General features: G+C 38.2%; 1 protein-coding gene and 1 non-coding gene across 2 annotated transcripts in view; both read left to right on the top strand.

The window, feature by feature from the left end:
* FRMPD4 (FERM and PDZ domain containing 4) overlaps positions 1-24,000 on the top strand; it is a 295,170-nt gene that overhangs the window by 77,947 nt on the left and 193,223 nt on the right. The window lies entirely within an intron of this gene.
* On the top strand, positions 17,694-17,800 carry LOC115946902 (U6 spliceosomal RNA). Its single transcript, XR_004080915.1, has one exon. It is a non-coding gene; the product is annotated as a U6 spliceosomal RNA (small nuclear RNA).

A 24,000-nucleotide genomic window follows, 5' to 3' on the forward strand; every position in this document is an offset into this window, starting at 1 on the left:
TGAGTAATACTGCAGTATTGCCGTCAAATAAAAGAAATAAAAAAATAATTGCATATTCATTTAAATACTAGTGAAACGTTGCTTATCCCTAAATACAGCTCTGTGTTCTCTCCCTGAGTTTGCAGACTCCATTGGAAGGCCACATGGTATAAATAGGCATAAATTATTTGCTCTCAGGCATATAACAATCTTATTAGAATCCCAATATATCCCCTCTTTACTTCTAAACTGTCCCTTCTTATGGCAAAAGCATAAGTCTTGTATTTTTATGAGGAAAATTACTTATGAGAAAACTAGTACAAATTATTCCTTTTTTACTATGCCAATCTTTGTTATATATGACAGAACATCTGTTCATTTTCTCACTTAAGAATTCATGAATAAACAATTAAAAAGCCGATTCCAGCATTGCTCAGCAGAAGTGCATTGATACTATGATGCAGGTTTATATTTTTTAAAAAGGTTGTAATTTAGACAGTATAATAATTATAGTTGTGTTCAGCTGTCAACACAAATGAGCAAAGTACACTTAGCAGATAAGAATCCTTTTATGCTATTTGTTCTGGAACTTGTTCATAATATTTTCTTAATTCAGTGTTGGTCTTACTTGCATGGATTGAATTAATGAGAGTCCATTGTACTCTATTTCTCAATCAAAAGCTGATGAGATGGTGTGCCTCTTTCTCTGTCATCTTGTGCTCTGACACATTATCCACAATACTACAGCTGAGTATGGCAAAATACAGATGAACATAAAATGTGCAATAAAAATCACCCATTCAACTAAAAGTGGCTCTATGACACGCTTAACTGAAAATGGCTTTTAGTCAATTATCCTCTAAAATATAGGTAATGTACAGGATGGCATGTCTAGCTGGTTCTATAAGTCCCCATCTTGAATAGCAGAAGAGGTATTAGTTGATCTCCTGTCCTGGTAGATCCTTGTGTTTAAGAGTTGCTTCCAAGGGCTGCTCTGGTGGTACCTGTCCATACGGTGGCACATGGATGCTCCTGATATGATGTCTGTGTTGCTTCCTGGCTTTGGGGAGCAGAAGGGAGAAGAGGCAGTAGATGAGAGAAAGGGGACGTGGTAGGAGAATGGCAAAGGGAAATTCAAAGATGTCGAAAGTTTCCAAAAGAAAGAAGACAAATCCAGATTAAAAGAACTGAAGGATAATTTGCTAAGGAAAGAAGGCTGGAAATGAATACTGTAGGGAAGAATGGGTAAGACACTCTCTGAGTGTAAAGTAAAAAGGCTGTGGTGGAAATTTGAGAAAAGGCTGAAAGGGACTGACATCTGGTTAGAGAGTGAAAGCTGGATCTCTACCGTCACAGGGTATGGTTGAGCAAATTGTAATATTTGAAGTAGATTTCAGCTTGGAACCTTGTTAAAATTAAACCTGTGATTTTTCTGGCTTGCTGTTGAGAACCAAAGCAGAATATTTGTACAGGTTCTTGGATGCTTTTAGCTGAAGTTGAGGCCAGTCCTCATTATTAGGTAAATTATACCCTTAAAAACATACAAGCTGTTGAAAACCAGCTGAAAAAATAAAATTAATAAATTATGTAAACTAGGGAAAAATGCAGGCTGCAGTGGCAGGAACATAGAAAACAGAGACAAGAGGAGTGAGACACAAAAAACAGGCAAAGCAAGAGAGGACCCTGCCTGCAGAAAGTGATGGGAGTTGGAGGAAACTGTAGTGAGAAGCAGTAACAGTGTTTTCCTCCATTGTGTTGTTAGTGTGGCTTTTTCTTGTTAAAGAGGCAGTGGCAGGTAGTCATGGTTTTAGCTTGTTTTGAGATGATGCCAGGAGACTGATAGTTCCCTGGCTGCCTCTTCATTCCCTTGCAAGTGTTGAGCAGCCACGTACTTTCTGCACTCATGTTCTGCAGTTAGGAGGATCTTACAGGTGGATATGGTCAACTTTGCTGAAGACATATTTCCATTTGTTATTTCTGATGTGAGAATGTATTGAAAGGAGACTATGAAACTATGAAAGCCTACCTGAAAGCAGGACCATGATTCAGTAGTATCTCCCACCCCTTCTCCCCTCCCCCCTCCCCCCATCATTAGATAATAATCTAAGGGATTGAAAACTACATCTGCCTTTCCCCTTGTCCCTTAAGTGCTGGTTCCTCACCTGGTTCTTGGTGACAAATTAATTGGTCTGGGCTGTCACATAATGCTGCTGAGACGAGTAAAACCAGTGCAAATACCATGTAACAGAAAAATGTTCCAAGCCCTGTGTTTCCCTTTTCTTTTTATCCAGAGAGCAATGGAACATGCTAGGATAAAGGAAACATGCCTTGAAGGAAAATGCCTGAAAAATGGCTTTTTACTTAATTCACTTTATTTGTGAGTTTTTAGTCCAGAAACTGTGTAAATGTGTCACAGGTTTTAGTAGTTCAAAAGCTAAGTGAGAATTACTTCTGGAAAAATCTGGTGCAGGTCTTCAGGTGCTGCACTGAAGCAGGCTGTCTGTGGTGGTGTACTTCTAGGGGCTTCCATTCTAGGGTTTCCATTGGAGCCTGTTAGAGACAGCATGTTACAAGGGATTGAGATGGGTGACATTGCTTGTCTGGACAAATGAAGAACCCAAGATTACTCTTTTCTTTCTTGTTTGTAAAAGCCTTTCCAAAAATCTAACCATTTTAATAAAAATAAGTAATTAAATGCAATTAGTTGTAAAAGAATATCGATGGCAACCATAAAGGCACTCAGTGCAATGACAGTTCCTGTTAAAATCGTTTTTTGTGGGCTCAGATATAGATTGAAGTTTAGGTTGCTGATTTTTATGCCTGAGCAAACTTATGTATACTAAATATTGGTAAAATATTGTATATTGTAAGAATAGTCTGGGAGGACAAGGTCTTTGTTGCTGTGCAGGATGGTGCTCATCAGCTTTACCCAGAAGAGTAAAGGTTTGAACTGTCAAATCCAGCTGAGAGAATGGGAAATGTTAGAGTTGAAGCCTGGATTGGGAATGAACATTTCAAGCTTGGTACTGGGAAAGAAATTCTCAGCACTCCTTGTAAGTGATCACAACCTATTGTTCTTATTTTTATTGTGTGGGCTTGACTATGTGCTGTGCTGAATTACTGGTTGAACATTGCTTCAGCATTGCTGGCTTCTGTTGCAGGAGTAATTGTATCTCTGCATGGAGACAGGAGCCACCAGGGTCTGGGCTGTTTCTTCAGACAGGGAAAATCATGGTCACTGGTTTGTTTTCAGAGGCTGAAGTACTAGGAGTTGTTTATGTGGTGGGGAATGTGACATTTTCAAGAAATAAGTAGATGAGGTTCTGCACAGATGCTTAGGATCTAATCTGGTTCATTCTGAGATATACACACACCACATGGTAGGGGATGTACATACACATGCATTGCTTTGCAAATCTCGTGTATTTTTTTCCTGTTTTACAATCTCATGCTAAAATAAAATAGGTATCCTTAAAAAGTTTTGCTGTATTTGGATATGGTAGATTATATCATGCATAACTGGTTTTCTGGGACATAGATGAAGGTATCTGCCTTCTCTTTTACTATTGCTGCAAGAAACCTAAAGCAGTATCTACTTCTTTTAGTTGTGATTTTGATTAAATTTTCTGCTTTTACAATTTATACATGCCTGTGTGGATGAACTGCTGCATTTCCAGGTAATATATCTTCTGAAATAATAGGATCCTCTGTCATTGTACTGTCGTATACCTGAGGGTGACAATTGTTTAATCACTTTACAGTTTCTTTTGAGTGCTGCTTAGTAATAACTTCTTACTTGCACATGATCTCTGTCCTGGGAAAGGAAGTCCATTTTGGTACCATCTGTACAATGCACGAAAGAAAAGTTCCTTGGTCAGTTAGACCATTCAGGAGCTAGTTTGTGTTTAATAGATCACAACTACATTATTAGTTAATGTAACATGTGCCCTTAAAGCTATGAAAAGAGGTAAGCTATATTTATTATACTTCTTTAATTAAAAACTATGAATTGCTAAGAGTCTTTTAAACTTGGACTTAATAACATGAGAATCCATTTGACAAATTTTGAAGTTCAGTTTCAAAAAGCTGCTTGCCCTCAGTAAACCTGCAAGAGAAATACTTACTGATTACATAAGTAGTTATTTTTCAAATTTACTAACTTTCTCTCAGAGATCTGAATATAGATGAGCATGATAAAATATTACCACTTTTCTCCTAATCCACATTGTAATTTTGCATATTATCATACTTTATAATGGTTTTACTGTTATCATTGAACTGAGTGGGGTTGCTAGCTGAGTCATGAGCCACCATGTGATTGTGGTATCTGTATTTCGAGCCCAAACTCTGCCGTTCCTTCTATGAGTGCAGTACTAACTTGTTTCCTTAAAAATGAAGTAAAAGTGGCATAGCAGCAGCTTGTTTTCTTAAGTTATCCATCGTCATTTGCTTCAGGCAGAAACTTTATTTTAATATTAACCCTTTTCCTCCCTCCTAAGCAGTATTTCTACCTTTTATTTCTCCTTAAGTAGTCTTTAAAAGAACCGGGGCTTTGTTTTCTGACCATGCTAACAAGATCCAAGTTTCAGATGTGTTCTTACTGTTCAGTTCCTTGTCTCTTCTACCAAAACAGTTTCTTTGCAATTCTGAATACAAATGGCTTTTAGCCACATAACTGAGCTAAAAGGCAAACACGATGGACAGGCTTTTTCTGATTTGAGTCTTTATCCATTCACTCTTTTATGCATAGTTTTATGTGGAAGGCAATTTGCCATCCTGACAGCAAAACTAGAAGGGAGCAGGATTGGCCAGGTGGCTTCAAGGGGCTGGCCATAGCACACAGGGAGGTGATCCCATGGAGAGGTTCTGTCCCCTGGCAGTGCCAGGGCTAAACTTCTTTTATTTTCGATATTTGGATACATGTGTTTGTTTAATGCTTGGTGAAAGTTGCAAAAGAAACTACCCTCAAGTAGTTAGTGCTCAGTTTTGTGTAAACTCCTGTGTAATACTTGATTCTTTCAAATAAATGGAAGGTGATCACTATCTAGACAACTAACTTCTGTAATGCTTTCAAAATCCTGAACCTTGCTCATGAATCACACACGTCCTGTGACAGCAGCTCTTGTCTGATGTGGAAGAATGAGTTTTTCCTATTCCTTTTAATTAATCTAATCCTCCTTTTCCTTTTTAAAGAACAACAGTTGAAACATATCTTACGCTTTATTTTCTTCAGTGCTTAGAACCTAGGTGTGGTTGGGGGTTTATCACATTATTTTGCATAGGCAGCAGGTTTAGATAAGTGTTCCAAAAAGCAATTAGAACACAAATACTAAGGGGATATTGAACAGAGAAAGCTGTAATTTGCAATTTGTTTTCAGTATGGAAGAGTGTATCCATCAGTTTTATTTTTCTATAGGAAGGCTAGATAAGGTTGTTGAATTCAGAGCATAGAGACGGTCTTTATGAATAATATTTTGCTATAAAATAATATTTTTATTAGGGACATTGTCATAAATATCAGTATGTTTTATAACTTTTTATGAATCGTTTTTAGAGATGGTATTTTTATAAAATACCTTTGTGGCAGTCTTTTACAAGAACTAAGTCATCTAATGTTACACTGGTTTTAGTCTTATTTACATAAATGTACCTTGTTCTATGTTAAAGAATGTATCACAAAGAGTCAAAAATTAGGTTCCTAAAAACAATATTTAAAAACTTTTTTGTTGAGTATTTTCTGAGGACACAGGTATGCTAGTGAAGAATGAGTGGTGATCTGTCTCTGTGAAGGCTGTATGAAAACTGCAGGAGGTTTCAGAGCTTTTCCTTCTTATATTTTAAAAATGGATTCAGAGATGATTTATCACTAAAGCGGAGACAATTTTGCTGGTGCTGAGTGAAGGTGTACAATCTGTCAATGATGGTGTTTGATGTTCCATAGTAACCTGCATGTTGATGTGAAGAAGCAACTGAAAAACTTGCAAAGGCTATCTCATCTTTGCAGGAAGTGGAGAATAATTTTGTCTGCTGAAAAAGCTGGTGAAAAGATAATTTTTAACCCACAAAGCAGTGTTTGTTTTTTTTGCCATAATGCCAGATAATTTTCCTTGGTGATAAGGAATTTCTTTAAACCAAATTAAAAACCAGAATATAGTGTTTAAGTTGTAATTGCAGTATACATTTTTGCATACAAAGGAGGTATCACTTGCTTTAGAATTTATTGACATAGAGTATAGCTCTTATGTGATCACTGAATTAACTTATCATGATTATAAATAAATAAAAATGTATAATCAAGTTGGGTTTTTAAGAGTTGGCTATTTATTTGCATTAATGTGCCAGCTATATTACTGGGGGGGCTAAAACTCCAAGGCTTTTAACATATGAATGTTTCCAAATGCAAGTGTATCTTGATTATGATTCAGTTAGTCTTCTGTGAGTATAATTTATTAGCCTTTCAAGGACAGGTGCTAGAAACTTCTAGGAACAAAGATGTTCAGAAATGTATTGAAATTCCAGGCTTCCAAGACCAGAGTACTGTGCGAGAGCTTGGGTTAGCTCAGTGCATTTATAAAGATGATGCTCAACCCCTCTTGCAGCTCCAGTGGGGTTTGTCTCTTTTTCCTTACCTGCTGGGTGGTGGTGGTGTCTCTCCACAATCTTTCATTTTTGCAGGTATTAAGTGTTTTTCCAGTGAAGTGATTTGAAAACTACAGACAGATCTGTGATACAGGAATTTTGCAAAGGTTTGGGGATAGATGTCAAGCCAGGAACTGGGCTTTGCCTGCAGTGAAAAGTTGCTCTCATGCATATGGAAGGATTGTTCCCTCTAGCTGTTTGTGCCCTTCCCCTTTTTCTCTAGCAGGGAATGGGATTCATGAAATCAGCTGGAAAACTTTTGTTTAACAAGATGAAAGTGCCTGGTGATTTCATGCTGAATTTTCACAACCCAAGTAAATGAGTTGCTAATTAAAATATGGTATGAAAATAAGATCTAATGTAATAGAAGACTAACCCACAGTCTTTAAAGATACAGAACTTAGCCTTATGTCACATATTTGATACAGTAATAAAATAACTGATAAAGTAATAGGATATTTCTAAGTAATATCATTATAATAAAATAGTGGGCACTGACAAGCAAGTTTTCTGGAGGACTGTTCCATCCCATGTCCTTATCTATAGGAGTCTTAAGTATGTTGTTTAAATCATTAAAATCATTTAAATCATAGCAAAATCAGAAATTATTGTGAAACAGAAAACAAAAATAAATGTCTTAAGATGATGTGGGGCTCTGTAAAAGGAAGGTAAAAAGTGCACGTGGGATTGGCAGTGAATTATAAATTTATGCCAGAATCACCTAATTGCAGGATTTATTTATTTTTTTTATAAACCTGAGAATTAAATATTAGATATGTAAGCATTTTCTGCTGAGCTTCTATTTAAAGCAAACTGTTTGGAATTCACAGTTTTATAGGTTTTTATGTGAAATCTTTATTTGGATTTGGTAGCTGTACTGATGGATTTGAACTTGGCGTGGCTTCAGGATAAATTGAATGGTTGAAATAAGTCCACCTCAAGAAATATGAATACCTGTGTCCTCCTGAAGTGGAACTATTGTACTTTTGTGGCTTGACTGTGGCTGATTTGGTCTGTTCTGCTTAGAAAAGTAGATTATAAGATGCACTAGAAAATAAAGCATTGGACCAATCAGAACATTTATTCTCTATTTATTGTAGACTTTTTAAAATTAATTCTTTCAGTGTTCTAGAATTAGGTTCCTGGAAGCTTTATAGAGGTTTTGCTCCTATATGAAGAAAATATTGCATTTTCCTCTGTGAAAATTTCAGCCTGGCAGGATATTGCCAAATGAGGTTCTCCTCCCTCTCTACTCTGCCTTGGTGAGGCCACATCTGGAATATTGCATCCAGTTCTGGGCCCCTCAGTTCAAGGACAGGGAATTGCTTGAAAGAGTCCAGCGCAGAGCCACAAAGATGATTAAGGGAGTGGAACACCTCCCTTATGAGGAGAGGCTGAGGGAGCTGGGTCTCTTTAGCTTGGAGAAGAGGAGACTGAGGGGTGACCTCATCAGTGTTTACACATATGTAAAGGGTGGGTGTCAGGATGATGGAGCTAGGCTTTTTTCAGTGATATCCAGTGGTAGGACAAGGGACAACGGGTGTAAACTGGAGCATAGGAGGTTCCATGTTAACATCAGGAAGAACTTCTTTATTGTAAGAGTGACAGAGCACTGGAACAGGTTGCCCGGGGGGGTTGTGGAGTCTCCTACGTTGGAGATACTCAAGGCCCGCCTGGACAAGTTCCTGTGTGATGTACTCTAGGTTACCCTGCTCTTGCAGGGGGGTTGGACTAGATGATCTTTTGAGGTCCCTTCCAACCCTTGGGATTCTGTGATTCTGATGGGGAGGCAGAATATGATGCTTCCCTAGTCCCTGTACATGTTGTGTAAAGGGGAAGGTGGGACATCCTGAATGCTTGTTTCTTTTTTAGCATTTTCTGCATCCATAATCTTTGTGGACATTTTTAGGAGAAGAAATTAATTGTCAAAATCCTAAGTACAGATTGCAATGTATTTTGTCCTTTCAGTGCTCCAGTATGGGCTGCCTTGAATTCAGTATTATGTGAGCAGATGGTTACAACTTACCTTTCTGGTGCTGTCTTAATAGTACAAAATTCTTGTATTATAAAAAATAAAAAAAAGCAGTAGTATTTGCTGCATTTGGCTCAGCTGAGCTGCCCCAGATGTTTCCATTCATGAGCTGGATTAATGGGAAGAAATAGCAGGGGGAGATGGTTTTCTCTGTGAAGCAGACTCCAGGCTGAGGAGCAACACAGGGCCAGCGTGGTGCTCGTGTGCACAATTCCTCTTGACATTAATGGCCATTATGAATATAAAGTGAGGCTAGCATGCAGTGATTACACATGAAGAGCCAAATTATTATTGTTAATGATGATGTGTATATGTTTCAACGAAGGCTGGATTGCTTCTAATGGGTTTTTTTCCAATTCCTTTATTTAATGTGAGGCACTTCTGGCTCCTGAGTTCCTGTTTTAAATAGGATTCCCATCTTCTGCTGTCTGTGAAATATTATTCCTGGGTTTTTTTCTTGCTATTGATTTATGCATTTTTGTTTCTGCTGGTTTGGTTTGTTTCTTTTTTTTTGTATTTTTGGGGGGGGGGATTTTTTCTGTTTTTTTTTTTTTAGGTGGTGAGGAGTGTTTTTGTGTGTGTGTGTGTTGAGTTTTTTTCTTCACCTGTGAAAATGGCATCATATTTTCATAAGTATAACTTGAACCATATGTTAACTATGAAGAAAGGCAATATACTGAGGGAGCAACTGGCAAGTAATGGTGGATTGAAAACAAGGGAACTGGACTTTTGGAGGAGGAAAAGTGGAGAAAAAACATTCCTGCTTCTGGGGCTACTTACACCCAGGTGGTTGGGGAGGTGTGACACTGAGGAAAGGACCACACTGGAAGGGGTGCAACTGAGAGAAAGGATTTCAAGCTCTACTTCAGGTAATAATGTTGTGGATGGCATGCAGACTTGTATTGGATTCCTCAGGTGTATCAAAGGAAAATCCCTTGGGAATGGTGAGAGACTGTTCCACCACTTCTTTTTTACTGATGTATTATGTGGTTTCACCATACATATGATATGGTTTAGATGTATATGGCTGACAAGAGAAATGGCCTAGCTCTTTCTCTTCCTCCCTAGCTCCTGATTGTGTTTCCTTGGACCAGTTTCTTGAGTCAGTAAAAAGCTATTCCATCTCCCCTGGCCTCCCCTCCTGCACCATGTGTTGACCCCCTCAGCCCCCTCCATTCACTTATGGCATGGCTGCACAATTGCAAAATGCTGCACAGGGGAGGGTGCCCAAAAGGTCTGTCCCTTTTGACGGCTTTCTGAATTGGGCAGAATTGAACACAAGCTTGTGCCCTAGCCTCTGGCTCAGGTGGAGCACACTGCTGTGTCTGAGTTCATTGCAAAGAGGGCACAAGGGGGTTGGACAGGATCTCAGATGGGAAGTGGAAGTTTGCCTGATGTCTATTAAGAAGGTTTGTGAAGCAGGTATATAATCATCACTGTCCCTCTATGCCTAGGAAAGCTACTCAGGGCATTCAGAAAAACCGTAGCAAGTCTGATTCATTGATGGATGACAGGCTGCATTTATGCTCTTCCTACCCTTCTGTTCCTGAGTTTCTGTATTTGGCAACCCAGCCTGAGATACCCTCTGCGATGCTTCCTACCCTGCCTTCTAATGATGCTAATGGTGGAACTGCATGACAGGTGATGTTTGGATGTTAGCTTGCTCATGGCAAAGAAATGAGTATAAGCAGCCAAGCTTAAAACACCTGCCATTTAAAAAAGAAGAAAAAAAGTCTGACTGTTTCATCTGGAAACAAAGATTTAGCTTTTGATTAAGAGTCTTCATTTACTGCAGAAAACTAAAACTAAGCTGGTAAAAAAAAAAAAAACAAACAAACAACAAAAAAATGAACACCGTGGTGTTTTTGGTCAGTCTTTCAGAGAGGAACAGAGCCCCCGTATTCTAATTACCATGGAAATGAAATTTACTAGAAGTGCTGCTGGTAAATCTGACTGGTGAGTATTGTTCAACTTGTTAAACCTAATTTTCAAAGGAGAAAAACAGGAGAGTTACTTAGAAGGAAAAGATAATGTAAAACTTGTTGTACGTCCTAGGGGGCCTTCATAAGGGATACCCTTTTTTCCCAAGTAAGAGAAATAGGAAATGGGCATTTTGAACAGAAGTGGCATTTTAACACTCAAGCCATGTTGTGAGTTCAAATGAAAACTGAATTTCAAGATCAGACATAAGAATGAACCTAGAGGGGTTTGCTCCCTGAGATATTTCAGAGGAACTCCATTGAATTAATTTTATTTATTTCCACTTTTTCAGTGTTTCATTTAGAAACTGAGGTTTAACTCTAGTTTTGTGTAGTCATCACTGGTTTAGAAAGTGTGGAGAGTACTTTCCAAAAGGTTTTTATGATAGCTTTAATAAATAATTTTAAGCTGTTTTTGTTTTCTTTATTGTCCCAAGATTGAGTGACTTCTAGTGGCCTTCAGGCAACTGCTCAATTTACCTAGTGCATGTTATGGTATTGAAAAAGTGATCTCCATCTCTGTGAAAGGAGGTACAGTTTAAAGGCTACGAGTAGGTGGTGCAACATTCCAGTATATGGAGTCAGTGTAGCAGCTGTTTTGTGCTGATATTTTATTTTGACAGACACCAGCTTTCTGACAACATTTAGTATTTGCAGCTGTTCTTAATTGGACATTAGCTTATATGCCTTCAGTAAAGATTTCCTTTCTTTAGTCACAGTAAAAGAGAAATGTTACACTGCTTTGTTCTTTCAGTTATTTCTTTGTTGTGCTAAAAGATGCACAGGCAGTGCAAGACAAAATGATACTGGGAAAAAAAACTGTGTGGGAAAGGCTGGAGGCTGCACAGCTCAGAGAAGAGCATCCAGATTTGATCCATGGGGCAGAGGCAGATAATTATGGAAGGAAGAGAGAAGTGCGAGACAGTGAAAGTATGATGGATTAGGAACTCTTCTGGGGTAAGAAGAAGCAGGAGGTAGCATGCATCTGCTCATGATGCATACAGTTTGGCTTTTACCCATGTATCTTAAAGGGATTTTTTTTTTTTTTTAATAGAGAATTGGATTTGCTTTCCAAATGCTAAGTAACTTTAAAAACAACCCACCCTTTCTTTTCCTTCTGAAAAGCACTTCTCAACTCTTGAGTTTCTTCTAAGTATACTGTTGCCAGAATGTGAATCCTGATCCTTTAAATCTGCAGTGCAGACCTCTTACAGCTTAAGGAAATGAGGCAGTTTTGATCATCTTGGGGAGCCAAGCGCTAGAAAGAAGCTTGATATATTGTTTCTTTGTATTAAAACTGTTCTGTAGGCAACAGCACAATAACAGAGACCAGGAACTGAGTCTGAGCTTCAGATCTGGGAGGAGAGCCCTGTCTGGAGGTTGGTGATAAAACAGCCAGAAGAGAATTACCTTGCATGATCAGTCCAAGAGTCTGTTAATTTATTGGCTTGGCAACAGTTGCATAGAGCTGCAACATGGGTGGGATAAAGTTGCTTCACTTTATAGGGAAGGGTAGTAAATCTTTGCTGTAAATAAAAAGCAAAGAGAAACTAGAAGTATGGTTAAAGATCTGTTAAAAAGAGGTAGAAGCACAGATTTTCTGCCATGCGTCCAAAAGAAAGATGAGGTGTGATCTAATTGTAGTGATGACATTTAATTAAAATTGAACATTCATGAGAAGCAAAGGTATGATTTTGTTGGCTTTTTTTTTCCTGTAGGTTTTCAGGTAGCAGCATATGTATGGTCATTGAAGCCTTCTTGCAAAGCTTTCCGCTATTTGGATTCAAATTAGTGCTGACTGCAGATCTCACAATTTTCTGTCAGAAGATACAAAAATGACACTCATAATTAAAAGGGAAGATATACAATATCACACAGTTATGCAGCAAAGGTGGTACTCGTTTTTTGGGGGGGGTTGGGGGTTTTTTTGGTGGTTTGGTTTTTTTTGTTTTTTTTTTTTGTTTTTTTTTTTTTATTTTGCTGCCTTCCTCCCTCCCCCCATTTGCTTCAATAATTTATTCAGTGAGTGCTATGGGTCTGGTATTGATGAACAAAATATTGGCAACTCTGGAGCTTGATCCCACTTCTGAATCCCCCTGTCTCAGGAATGAGCACTTGTTTTGTTCTCAAGTGACCATTTAGCACACCAAGTTAGCATCTTTTACTGGGTGTAATTGCAAGAATGCCCTAAGGAAATGACACTATACTTTTCCTGAACAGTAACAGACCTAGCATAAGATATGTGAATAAGATCCTTTTAAGTCCAACCATACTCACAATATTAAAATGCCAAGCCAGGTTTTGACTTAAGTACTTGGTTTCATATTTTATCTTAGTTGCATAGTTTTGGTCTTAGAGAGTTAGTAAAGTTGGTGAAAAAAAACAACCCAAACTCTTGTATTTCAGAAATGATGCTTTACTAATCTAAATCTAGTGTTAATAAGCAGGCAAGAGGCAAATGCTGGTCCACTCATCTCATATGCTGAGATTGTAATGAGTCAAAGGGTACTTCCTCCACAAAGCCCAAGTCCCTCTGTCCTGAGTCTTCTTGCTGAGCTCTGTTTCGAAGATCAGTGGATTATTCAATTGCCTTTTTATTGGCAAAGATTAGTTTAAAAAGCTTCTTGACCTAGCAAAGTTTGGCATGTCATGAAGAAAGATTGTTGCATCAGAGAGGATCCTCCAGATGCAATCAGATGTGTCACTGTTCCTGTATCTTGGTCACAGGGAACACTTATGTCTTCAGTTAGTGTTGGGTTGGGATAGCTGCTGATATCGGGTTAGGAGTTTTCTACTCTGTTTTGCATGCCTGCAAGTGATAGGGAGTTTGCTTCTGGTTGTGTGAATTCCACATCCTGACTTTTTTATTTTCTGTATTTTTGCTTGAATGATAACATTGAGATTGAAACTTTCTGTTACTACTAACTGAAAATATAATTAATACAGGGCTAATGCTTTGGCAGGGAAAAAAAATCCCCAAACCAGATGCTGGTGTTAATTTGACACTGAATTGCTTCAAATCATTCATTAGCCTGTAGTTATATTTTTCCCAATCACCTGCATTTTCATTTCAGTCAGAAAGTGATAATATAATCTTTTTTAATTAAGATGTTATTATAAATTAACCTGTCAATAAATGGCATTAACTTTTTCAGCAGTGCAGTTACAAAAGGATGAATCTGTAGCACTGTTCTTTAGCCAAAAGAGAAATATTGGACTTATTGCTGAGCTGTTGAACACTAATGAATAATTTATTTAATGAATTTTGTCTTTTTCTGTTCACAATGTGACTGACAGAGCACCAGCCTTCTCCAAATGTTCCATTCTTCAAAATTACTCTGATTTTTGGGCCCTTACAGCTTTGACTTTGCTACTCAGGATGCTAAGTCCTTTGCCTTATTCTTGACTAGATAAATACATTGCCTGTTAACTTCCCTGATCTGGCAAAGAACTATTTTTGTATTACAGGTTTTGGTGGGAATGCTTATTGTTAATTAGTTTTTAAATTCAGTTTCTGTGAAGGCTTAACATGTGTGTTCTGCTGTAAACCTAATTGTGTAAATGATCATGAAAGGAATGTGTGGTTGCTCAGACATCAAAGTGAAATAAAAAAATGTTGAACTGCGGAAATACTTTATATCTGGTCAGATTCAGGTTATTATTCTTATTTAGGAGATCAATAGGGCTTTTGGAGGAAAAGTGAACTGTCTCCAAAAGTGTTACTGGAAGAAAATTGGCTTACAATGCACATCTAGTGTGAGGAAATAGGTAATAAAGTTCTTTCCAAAATTCATAAATGCTTGTACTAGAGGAGTCCATGGGTCCAGCTGTTTATTACTGAACTGTTGATTGCTGAAGCAGCTCTCTCTAAATGATGCTCTCCATGTGTAGTATCTTTATACCATATTTAAAAACAAAACAAATGCTGTGACGTACTCCTGGTGTCCTGTGCTGCAGTGAAAATGAAATTCCAAGTCCCTGAAAGGGGTGCTGTATCAGGACAAGGGGCTGTGTTGGGATGGGGCTTATTCTGGAAGTGTTGCTGTGATCTGAAGAGGTAATCCTGAGGCATATGTGGAGTTAGTGAGCATCATTGCTGCTCTTGCTTATGGGCTGCTGCTGCTGCATTTCAAGATTATATGCTTTTACTGCTGGCTTGCCCCATACCCTGCAGTAATCTAGTTTGCAGGAAGACACTTGCCATTTTAAGAATTTGTTTTGTGTTTATTCTTCTCTTTGTCATCTTCCAACATCTACACATGATTTAAAATAGCACTGTCCTTACTATCTTGCCTGATTCTTGAAAACTACCAAATCCGCTTCTGTTGGAAGATATTTTGTTGTGTCTTTTTCTTCCTATCCTCTAGCAGACAGTTAAGTTTGCAAGTTATTACTAAGATATGAGGAGATGTTTTTCCTTTCTAAGCATGAAAGAGAGGAGCACATGCAGGAGCTCATGTATAGTCCTGGACAGAGACAGGAAAAAAAGGCCTTTGGTATTAATTGCTGGACCTCTGCTGGGAGCAGTTGTAGGAACAAGGTCAAAACATTCCAAGTGTAAATACAGTTTGCTTAGTCCCTAAACAGAGATTGTTTGGCTTACCTGGTCTGTCACAGACAATAGCTTTTAACTGGTCTTCAAAATCAATTGGTGTGATAATGTTTATGGCACACTGGCTTTTACTGAAAGTCTCTGTCCTGTAGGAAATCAGGACTCAGGTCCTGAGCACACGTGCTTTGAGCAGTAGTCAATTATTTGATATCTGGCTTTTTTCCTGCTATTTCCATGACGTTACATGTGGTGTTACCCACAGGCATATTGGGATGCTGAAGTGGATTTTGTTTTTAATTACTATTTTTTATTGATTTGAAAGGGCAAGGGGAGAGTGTGAGGTTCTACTAGTGAAGGTAAAAAAACTTGCAACATACCAAAACAAAAAAAAAACAAGCTACAAGGCACTGAACCGTGTGATTCAGTTACATTTATTCTGCCTTTGCAAAATATAATAATTACTTTTTAATTCTTATTTCCTGTCTGAATTAATTGCATTTTGTACTTGAATGTGTGTTCTTCCAAATTATTCTCCTGTTAATGGACTTCCTGCTTAACTGCATTTTTTCTTCCGTGCCCTTCATAGTAATGTAATTTATCTCCTGTTCCCTACTTTTTGTATATCCCCACACACTTCATATGTTTCAGCAGCACTTTGAGCTCCCTGAGTTCTTTACAGGTACCAAAGGCTGTTGATTTTCTGTCAGTTGGCAGTTTCACCTATTTTAAGGGAGACTAGGCAAATTGTACGTTATTGTATGCAGTGTGGGCAGGAGAAGAACTAATGCTGCTCAGGGACTTCTGAAGGGTCTGTACCCTGAAGGAAAGCATTGAGAAAATGGAGATTAAATATTTATTTTTTACCTCTCTAGCAGTGCTGTGACTCACCAGGAGGCAAAAAAAGAAGTTGATTTTTCTTCAGCCTCTTGCAGAGTCTGTCTATACATTTTGCTTAGGTTGTTCAATGGTAAGTAATAAATTAAAGGTTGGTTGTTGTGGGGCTTCATCCTAAGTGGAGGAAGCTGATCTCAGCTCAAAGAAGCAGAGAGCAGGCTATCTTCTCAAGGAGGTACAGGGGAGATTCTTTGCTAGATTTTCTGCTGAGAAGGGAGCAAACCTGGTTGCCTATTGCTGGAGTAGTCCGAACATTAGAAAGTATTTCACTTGAGACAGTGGTCTTCTGTCACTCTGTGAGCAGAAGATAGTACAATTTTAGCATCAGAAAAGAAAATGAGTTAACGCTTGGTTTTGGCACTTTTAAATATGAATGCAAACCTGTTTCTTAACAGCAGGTACAGTTTTCCGTGCTATGTGGAGTTAGCTGCGTGTTGGTCTGCCATCAGCCCCTTACTCGTTTGTCTGTTGCTGTTGGCAGGCCAATTGTAGGATTCTCCACTTCTGATTTTAATTTTCAGATGTTTAGCTTGTCTACAGATTTTAATCTTGAAAACCAAAATCTGTTCAGCAGGAGTGCTTTGGTGTACTTTGAACTGCATATGTCTCAGTAAAGGTCTGTGGGTTTGGTGGATAGATATGTTTTGGCCATTCATGATGGATAAACCTGCCAGCCTGGAGTTAACTAAATTAATAGAAACTCTCTGAGAGACAGAGACAACAGGCAAGTGCCTATTCTGAGCTTGCTCATTATGCCAGACAACAAAAATATTGTGAAGCTACATAACACTTCCATTGTGATTAGCTTTATTGCTTATTCATGTTCTGCAAAATAAACACATTTAGATGGCTGACCATGACAAGCATTTCAAGAAGCGATGGTCTTTTAAGCGTCAGCAAAGACGTAATTAAGCTGAATATTGAAAAGAGCTTCACAGCTGTGAGTACAGTTAATCAATGAAATGGGCTCTTGATGAAAAAAGTCAGTGATGTTCTACATCAGCTTTCAGTCCTATATTTTTGGGTCCAAGAATAATAGAATTAATACCATGCTGAAGGTGGTGGAGACCAGCCTTCGAAACCTCGATGTGGACAGTAATCATTCATTAATCCACTGCCTCTGAAGCCTTCTGGAGAGCTGCTGTTCTGTAATTCTGCTGGGAACAGGGAGGGAGTGGTTTAATTCACAAGATGAGATGCTTCAGTGCCATTTACAGGAAGAAGGATTGCTAATAGAAAGTTGGTGATGGTGTGCTCAGAACTGACATAGTGCACAGTGGTATGGCAGTCACAGTACAAATCCTTGGGCTCCTCCTTAGTAAGAGGAAATGCTGTTTTTCCACAAGAAAAAAAATCTACGGTGTTTCAGCTACAAATCCATTGGTTTTCAAAGACTTCACTATGAGCCTATAGTGAATGCTTTAGCCATAGTTGAGCACCCTAATTCCTTGATATCCTGGTTTTACAAATGCTGGTTTTGTGGCAGCAAATTGATCAAACTCTGAGGCTTCACTTTCTGCATGGTTGTTAAGCTGACAGGGTGAGCCACCAGCATCTGAGCTGGTCTGCTAATTTGGGGTTGTTGGAAAAAGACGGGACATCCAACAGACATCCAGTTGTGCTCAGTTTGGCAGCCCATATACTAAAATTGGAATGATACAGAGATAATTAGCATGAGCTCTGTTCAAGGATGACTCACAAATCTGTGAAGTATTCCTTATTTTAGGGAAATGGTCACAGCACCAAGCCTGTTATAGTTCAAGGATGACACTCTTAAGTCATATGGTTTAGTGTTAGGTAGTCCTGCAAGGAGCAGGGAGTTGGAGTCAATAATCCTTATGGGTCCCTTCCAACTTGAGATTTTCTATGATTCTGGTTCTTAAGAACAGCAAGAAAATGGAATGAGAAAAAAGTCACATTGGCAGAGCTAAGTATAAGGAAGCTGCAAAGTAAAATGGAAAAGAAGGAATAACATAGCAGAAATGGTGGATAATGACTTTCAGTAAAAAAGGAAATGAAAGGTGAAGAGGAATGCAAGTAAGTGAAAATCAGTACCAAATTAGGAGAGCAGGAGTGGGAGGATGCAGTGATTTCATAGTGGTAGACTTTATTAAGGGAAAAAAAAAAGTAGCAGTGATAAAGAGCATCCATCTATAACAGCTGTGCAAACATGCAAAACCCACTATTGAGGAAATTCCTAGGATGCATATTGGCAGATGCTTCATTTGGAGTGCTTTATGTAAGCTATAGGCCTAGTGTGTCTTACTTACTGGCCCTTCCTTTTTAAAGATAGCTGGGGGCCAGTGATCTGACAAGGTGAGGATGATGGACTTGGATATCCTCTCTCCCACTCTACATTACTATTAACACGTAGGAAAGCTTGTAGTGTTGAGTGGTAACAAACTTTTGATAGATGCAAGACGGATGCTAAATATGTCTCTGTGTGTAAATTTCTTTGAATGGCTTCATACCCCTACTTCTCCCAGGCGTGACTTTAATAAACATTTTTGGTTCGGTAGATATTATGGCTGTTATTTTGATTTCTCAGACTCCAAAGCCTGACACTCTTAGGCTTTTCTCCAGAAAGATGAAGACCAGAAAAGCCTGAGTTACAAATAAAAGTTACGTTTTGCTATTTAAACCATGTATGCAATAAAAAATAAAAATGTGGCCAGAGAAGAGCCATGTTCCTGGGTACTCACGGTAAAGTGGAAAATCCTGGCTTGTGTGAGATGTAGCTCCACTGCTGGCATCTTTATGAATCAGGACATAGGAAACTTGTGTCCTATCTTCAACTTTTCAGTCGATGTGTAACTACTTGCACCCAACTTCTCACCTCTGTTGGACTCTTACCTTGAGTAAAATGAAGAAATAGAGTGATTGCATTATTGTCTTGAAGATTTATGATACTTCCAAAGAAGTGTTTGATTTGGATAGCTATACAGTGCTACAGTAACATTCTCTCTGGCAAGTCCTTGTTTATCGCCAGGGAAAGCATTTGAAAGTTAAAATCTGTGGTATTTCAGAGAGTAAGATGTCTTTGTGCTGTTTGAAATTCAGTGGATTTTGGTGACTAAATTAGCTTTTGAAATTTCTGACCCTTAGACTCACAAAGCTGTAAATGTCTGCTTGCAATTCTCTGTTTTGCTTTGGTTTGTGCTGTCACTCAGCCTCCTTTTCATGTTTTTGAACAATCATCCTATACTGAATCAGACCTAAGTATCCCTAGATAGAGTGCCTCTATCAACTGTATTAGAATTAATACAGATTAGCACAGATTATCAAAATGGTGGGTTTATTTTTCTCTGCTAGTTTTGGTTATACTTTGTTTTTGCATTGCATTTGTATTGCTTTCCAAAAGTCACCTCTCTTGGAGAAGTCTTTGTGTCAGTTCTTTCTATTTAAATTTGATAGAATGATCACTCAGATAAGTGCTGATTTAGTAATTTTCTAGTAACAAATTTCCATGTGTACAATTAATAGTTTGGTGTACTCTGCAGCATGAGAATTGGTTGATTGGTTCCTTCCTCTCCCCCTCCCACTAGGTATATATTTTGTAGAGGTTTCTTACAATTCATCAGTATATTATTCCTGAAGGTTAGTCTGTTTTCTTGTGAACTGGATGGTGACTAGAGACAGCCAACATAATCTTTTGAGCATGTAGCTACTGCTGTGTTAGGCTCAATCCTTGGTAGGTACATATAGGAAAATACAATCTTATGCGCTTCTTTTTTGGTGCAGAGCATGGTATGCAACCTGGAATGAAACTGGGCCATAGCTGGGGGGGCCATCTGCAGAGAAAATGTACAGCAGCATGACAGAGATTTAAAATGCTGGAGTGGTTTAGTCCCTGTTTTGCTTCCATTTGACAGTTAATAGCAGAAAAGAGGACTTACAGGTTTTAACTCAGTTGGTTCAAGAAGGGTAAATGGAGCTTAGCATAATAGAACAACTGCTGGATTGTACACATGGGTGGTGCTTCAAGTTGTGGGTCTCTGAATACTGCTTCATTATTGCACCTCTCTGCTTGTTATAACTAAAGGTAAAACAGTTGAAAAGTTTCCTTGATAGGCTATGCAGGAAAGTCTTGATCTGAATACAAAACACCTAAGACTTTTCCTGGAATAATTCAGTGAGGGATATACTAGAAAGAGGACAGCTCAGAATAAAAATGAACAAATCAAATTTGAACTGCCTGGTAGTTGCCATTCTTTCATCTCTTAGACTTTTCCCTTCTACACATCTTTTGTCTATAGAATCATAGAATGGATAGGATTGGAAAAGACCTTAAGGTCATCTAGTTCCAACCTTCCTTCCCATGGGCAGGGACACCCCACACTAGATCATGTTGCCCAAGGCTCTGTCCAACCTGGCCTTGAACACTGCCACAGATGGAGCATTCACAGCTTCCCTGGGCAACCCATTCCAGTACCTCACCACCCTAACAGTAAAGAACTTCCTCCTTATATCCAATCTAAACCTCCCCTGTTTAAGTTTTAACCCATTACCCTTGTCCTATCACTACAGTCCCTAATGAAGAGTCCCTCCCCAGCATCCTTATAAGCCCCCTTCAGATACTGGAAGGTTGCTCTGAGGTCTCCACGCAGCCTTCTCTTCTCCAGGCTGAACAACCCCAACTTTCTCAGCTCCAATGCTTCAGTCCCCTTATTATCCTTGTGGCTCTCCTCTGGACTTGCTCCAACAGCTCCATGTTCTTGATGTTAATTAAGTGGTATAGCAGTCTGTAGTCTAATTTCTAATTTTCATCACATTGAATGTATATTCTTCAATCTACCTGTCTTCTACTTCAGATAGGAAGAAAGGAATATTTTGATTGGGGAATTTGTTTTTGTTTTGTTTTTCTTTTTATTTTTTTCTTGGTTTATTGGGTTTTTTTTGCATGATTTTTCCTCCTGTTCATTTCTGAGGGGAGGAGTGTTTGATAAATGGATACCTTAAGTTTTCATCTAACCTCCATATAAAAAACCCACAACCCTTGTCCATATTTGAAGAGGAAATAATTAACTTGCAGCAGTCTGTTTTGAATAGGAGCAAATAGGGAACTGACTGATACTGAAAATCACTAATAGGTGATTAAACATTGAATGAGCAAAAATCTGAAAATTGGTCTCCTACCTAGAAAAGCCTCAATGCATTGTTTCCCCTCCAGATTGGTATTTCCTTAAAACGGTCTGGAGGTACAATGCACATGGAATCAGCAGCTCTGCCTGTACAGGAAGAAGATATCTTAATTCTTTGTTTGAGGACTGGTTCAGAAACACATATGCACACGACTGTCTTAGGTGTAGCTAATTAACCATATGAGCCTTTGGCAACATCAGCGTGTGTTGCATAAATACCTCAGGTTGAAAAGGTAGAAAAATTAAATCTTGGTTCATGAAGGTATAGCTGATAGTTTATTACTCTGCCTTTCAATCTATTTATGTTCATAATTTATAATTAATATAGTTCTCTGGTGAGCTTTACTTTGTCATAGTTTCCAAAATTATGTCCTTAAATTTGCCGTTTTTCTGTAATACAATTGCTGTCTCTTTGTCTTCCTTTGGAGATGCTGTTATTGCAGATTCTACTAAGGATTAAACAGAAAGAAATGAGGTTCCTTGTCTGTTTTTCCAGAAAAGGTGGATTGTCGTTATTATATGATGTTTTCTCTTTTCCACTAAAAGATAAATAGATAATGGAAAGGCATCAATAATAGCAGATAGAATAGAAAGACTCTGGAAAAAAAAAAATCCGTAACATTTTCTTTAAAATATATTAGTCCCCTGCTGAATGTTTTCAAAAACAAAGTTTGTTGGAGCTGTGTGTGTTCCGGCTCTTTCTAAATTACCAATATTCTTGCTTGAGAAACTTCAAGGATCACCAAGAATTTAAGCAGAATAATTTTGTCACAGTGGAGATGCTGCCAGTTTGGCATATCAGCCCTTAAAGTCCTGATTACTTCATGATACTCCTTAACACAACATGTCCTGTTCTGTTTTATCTGTAAGTAAATCTTGTTTCCAGCAGTGTGAGGCCTTTCTGAAACTCCTGCTGTGCTTCATGTGTTTACATTGGGGGCATCCGTTCTCTGGGGTACTGAGTTATCAGGGAGATCGACAGTTGTCTATGGGGATGTGTGCTGTATACCCACCACTCCAAGCCAACGGGTCAAACACTCCAGAAAATTCCTGGGCTCAATCCTACAGTGTAAGTGGTGATACTGGTGTTTTAGTACAGGCATTGTGATAGGAGAAACAATGTTGAGAGGAGTGAATATTAGGTATATAGTGCAAAGAATAAAGAGAAACAAATAAAGAAAAAGCAGGGAAAATACGGAAGCCGTAAATATTAACTATATTTTTAGGTCTTTATCTTGCAGAACTTTTGTTAATAAAGATGATAGTGAAAGGTATTGTCATAGATAGCACTTTTCTCAAACACAGTATTTCTAAGAGATTTTAATTTAGAATGGCAATGTCTCTGTCCCGTAACTTTTAAAACGTATTTTTGTTATGACTAGGAAACTATTTTTAAAAGAGGAACTTTTTCCTTCTTTGCTGCCTTGGAATGGAAGATCTTTGCAACAGAGACTTCTTTCCTACCAGTGTAGAATGCGAGTACTGTGTGGAGAATGCTGCTCAAACATAAATAATGTATTGATAGGAACTGTAGAACCAAGTGGGGGGGGACTAGAAAAACTGAGTGTTTGCCAGGCTCTTTTATTATTTATCAAAGCTGGTGAAATCTAGTTGTCACAGCCTAAGATCCTGACAGATCTCAGTAAAAGACATTCTTTTTGTAAGTCATGCTTCTTTAACCAAAAATGCAGTTTCATTAGTAATGATCTTTCAAGGGCTGGAGGCTGTAGGAAGTTGGTTATAGTTTTGTAATTTGCTTTTTGTTTCTTGTTTTTCTTGCGGGTTTTGATTTTTTTTCAAGAGATTTTAACCCATACATTTTTGCTGAAAAGTTAAGAAATTATATATTTTTGTCATATGGAGCTCTGATGTAATAGTCAAAATAACTGTTCTTAATTAAGGACTTATTTGTATTCTTGATTAAACTACCAGGTATTCCTCTGAGGATGCTAGTTTTTAAAATGGACTTATCTTTGGGCATATTTGAAAATCCAAACCCTTAATTTTTCTGGAAGCTAAGATAGTTTTTAAATCTAGCTGTTAATAGCCAGAAAGTTAGCTGTATGCAATATTTGCAGACTGTTTTTTATATCAGTATCACATATGAGTGCTTCGAGTAGCAGAGTGGATTATTTTTTAATAGCCTCAACTGGGTTATAATGCATGTGATATATAGTGAGTGTGTGTATACCAAATGTAAATACAAGTGTAAGGGTAGTGTCTGCCCATAAAAGAAGTAGAATGGTTGCAGACATGCTGACACACGCCAGTGAGAAGAAAAAGAGCCCTGTAATAAAATCTCATTGAGGATGCAGAGAGTATGTTTCAGCGTAAGGCATTCTCCTCATGTTTCACATAAATGCATCCTCCTCTCATGAGAGGATGAACAGCACATTCACACCAGCTTTTTCAAATTGAATGTTGGTAAAAGAAGAGTCTTCAGCAAACACTGAACCGTCTGGCATTTTTTAAAGACAGGAGAAAGGTTAAGCTGCCTGCTGTTTAAATCGCTGCTTATTGGATATTTATTTGCTGACCGTGTTTATTGAAGTTGATGTTGAAAGCATCATTGGCAAGATTTCGGATGGCTGCATAGTACAGGTCAGGCTGTTGTTACAATAAAGTTTAGATCTTCATAAAAGGCTTAGTATTGTTGGTTTTATATCTGAAGATAGATTGTATTTTGCTATGAAATAAAAGGGTAGAATGTGCCTTCTCTGTATCCTTTCCCTTTATCTCTCTGACAGTGCTGCAGCTTTAACTTTGCTTAGAGCTATAGTAAAT

Source organism: Melopsittacus undulatus, chromosome 2, assembly GCF_012275295.1.
Source record: "Melopsittacus undulatus isolate bMelUnd1 chromosome 2, bMelUnd1.mat.Z, whole genome shotgun sequence".
NCBI lineage: Eukaryota > Metazoa > Chordata > Aves > Psittaciformes > Psittaculidae > Melopsittacus > Melopsittacus undulatus.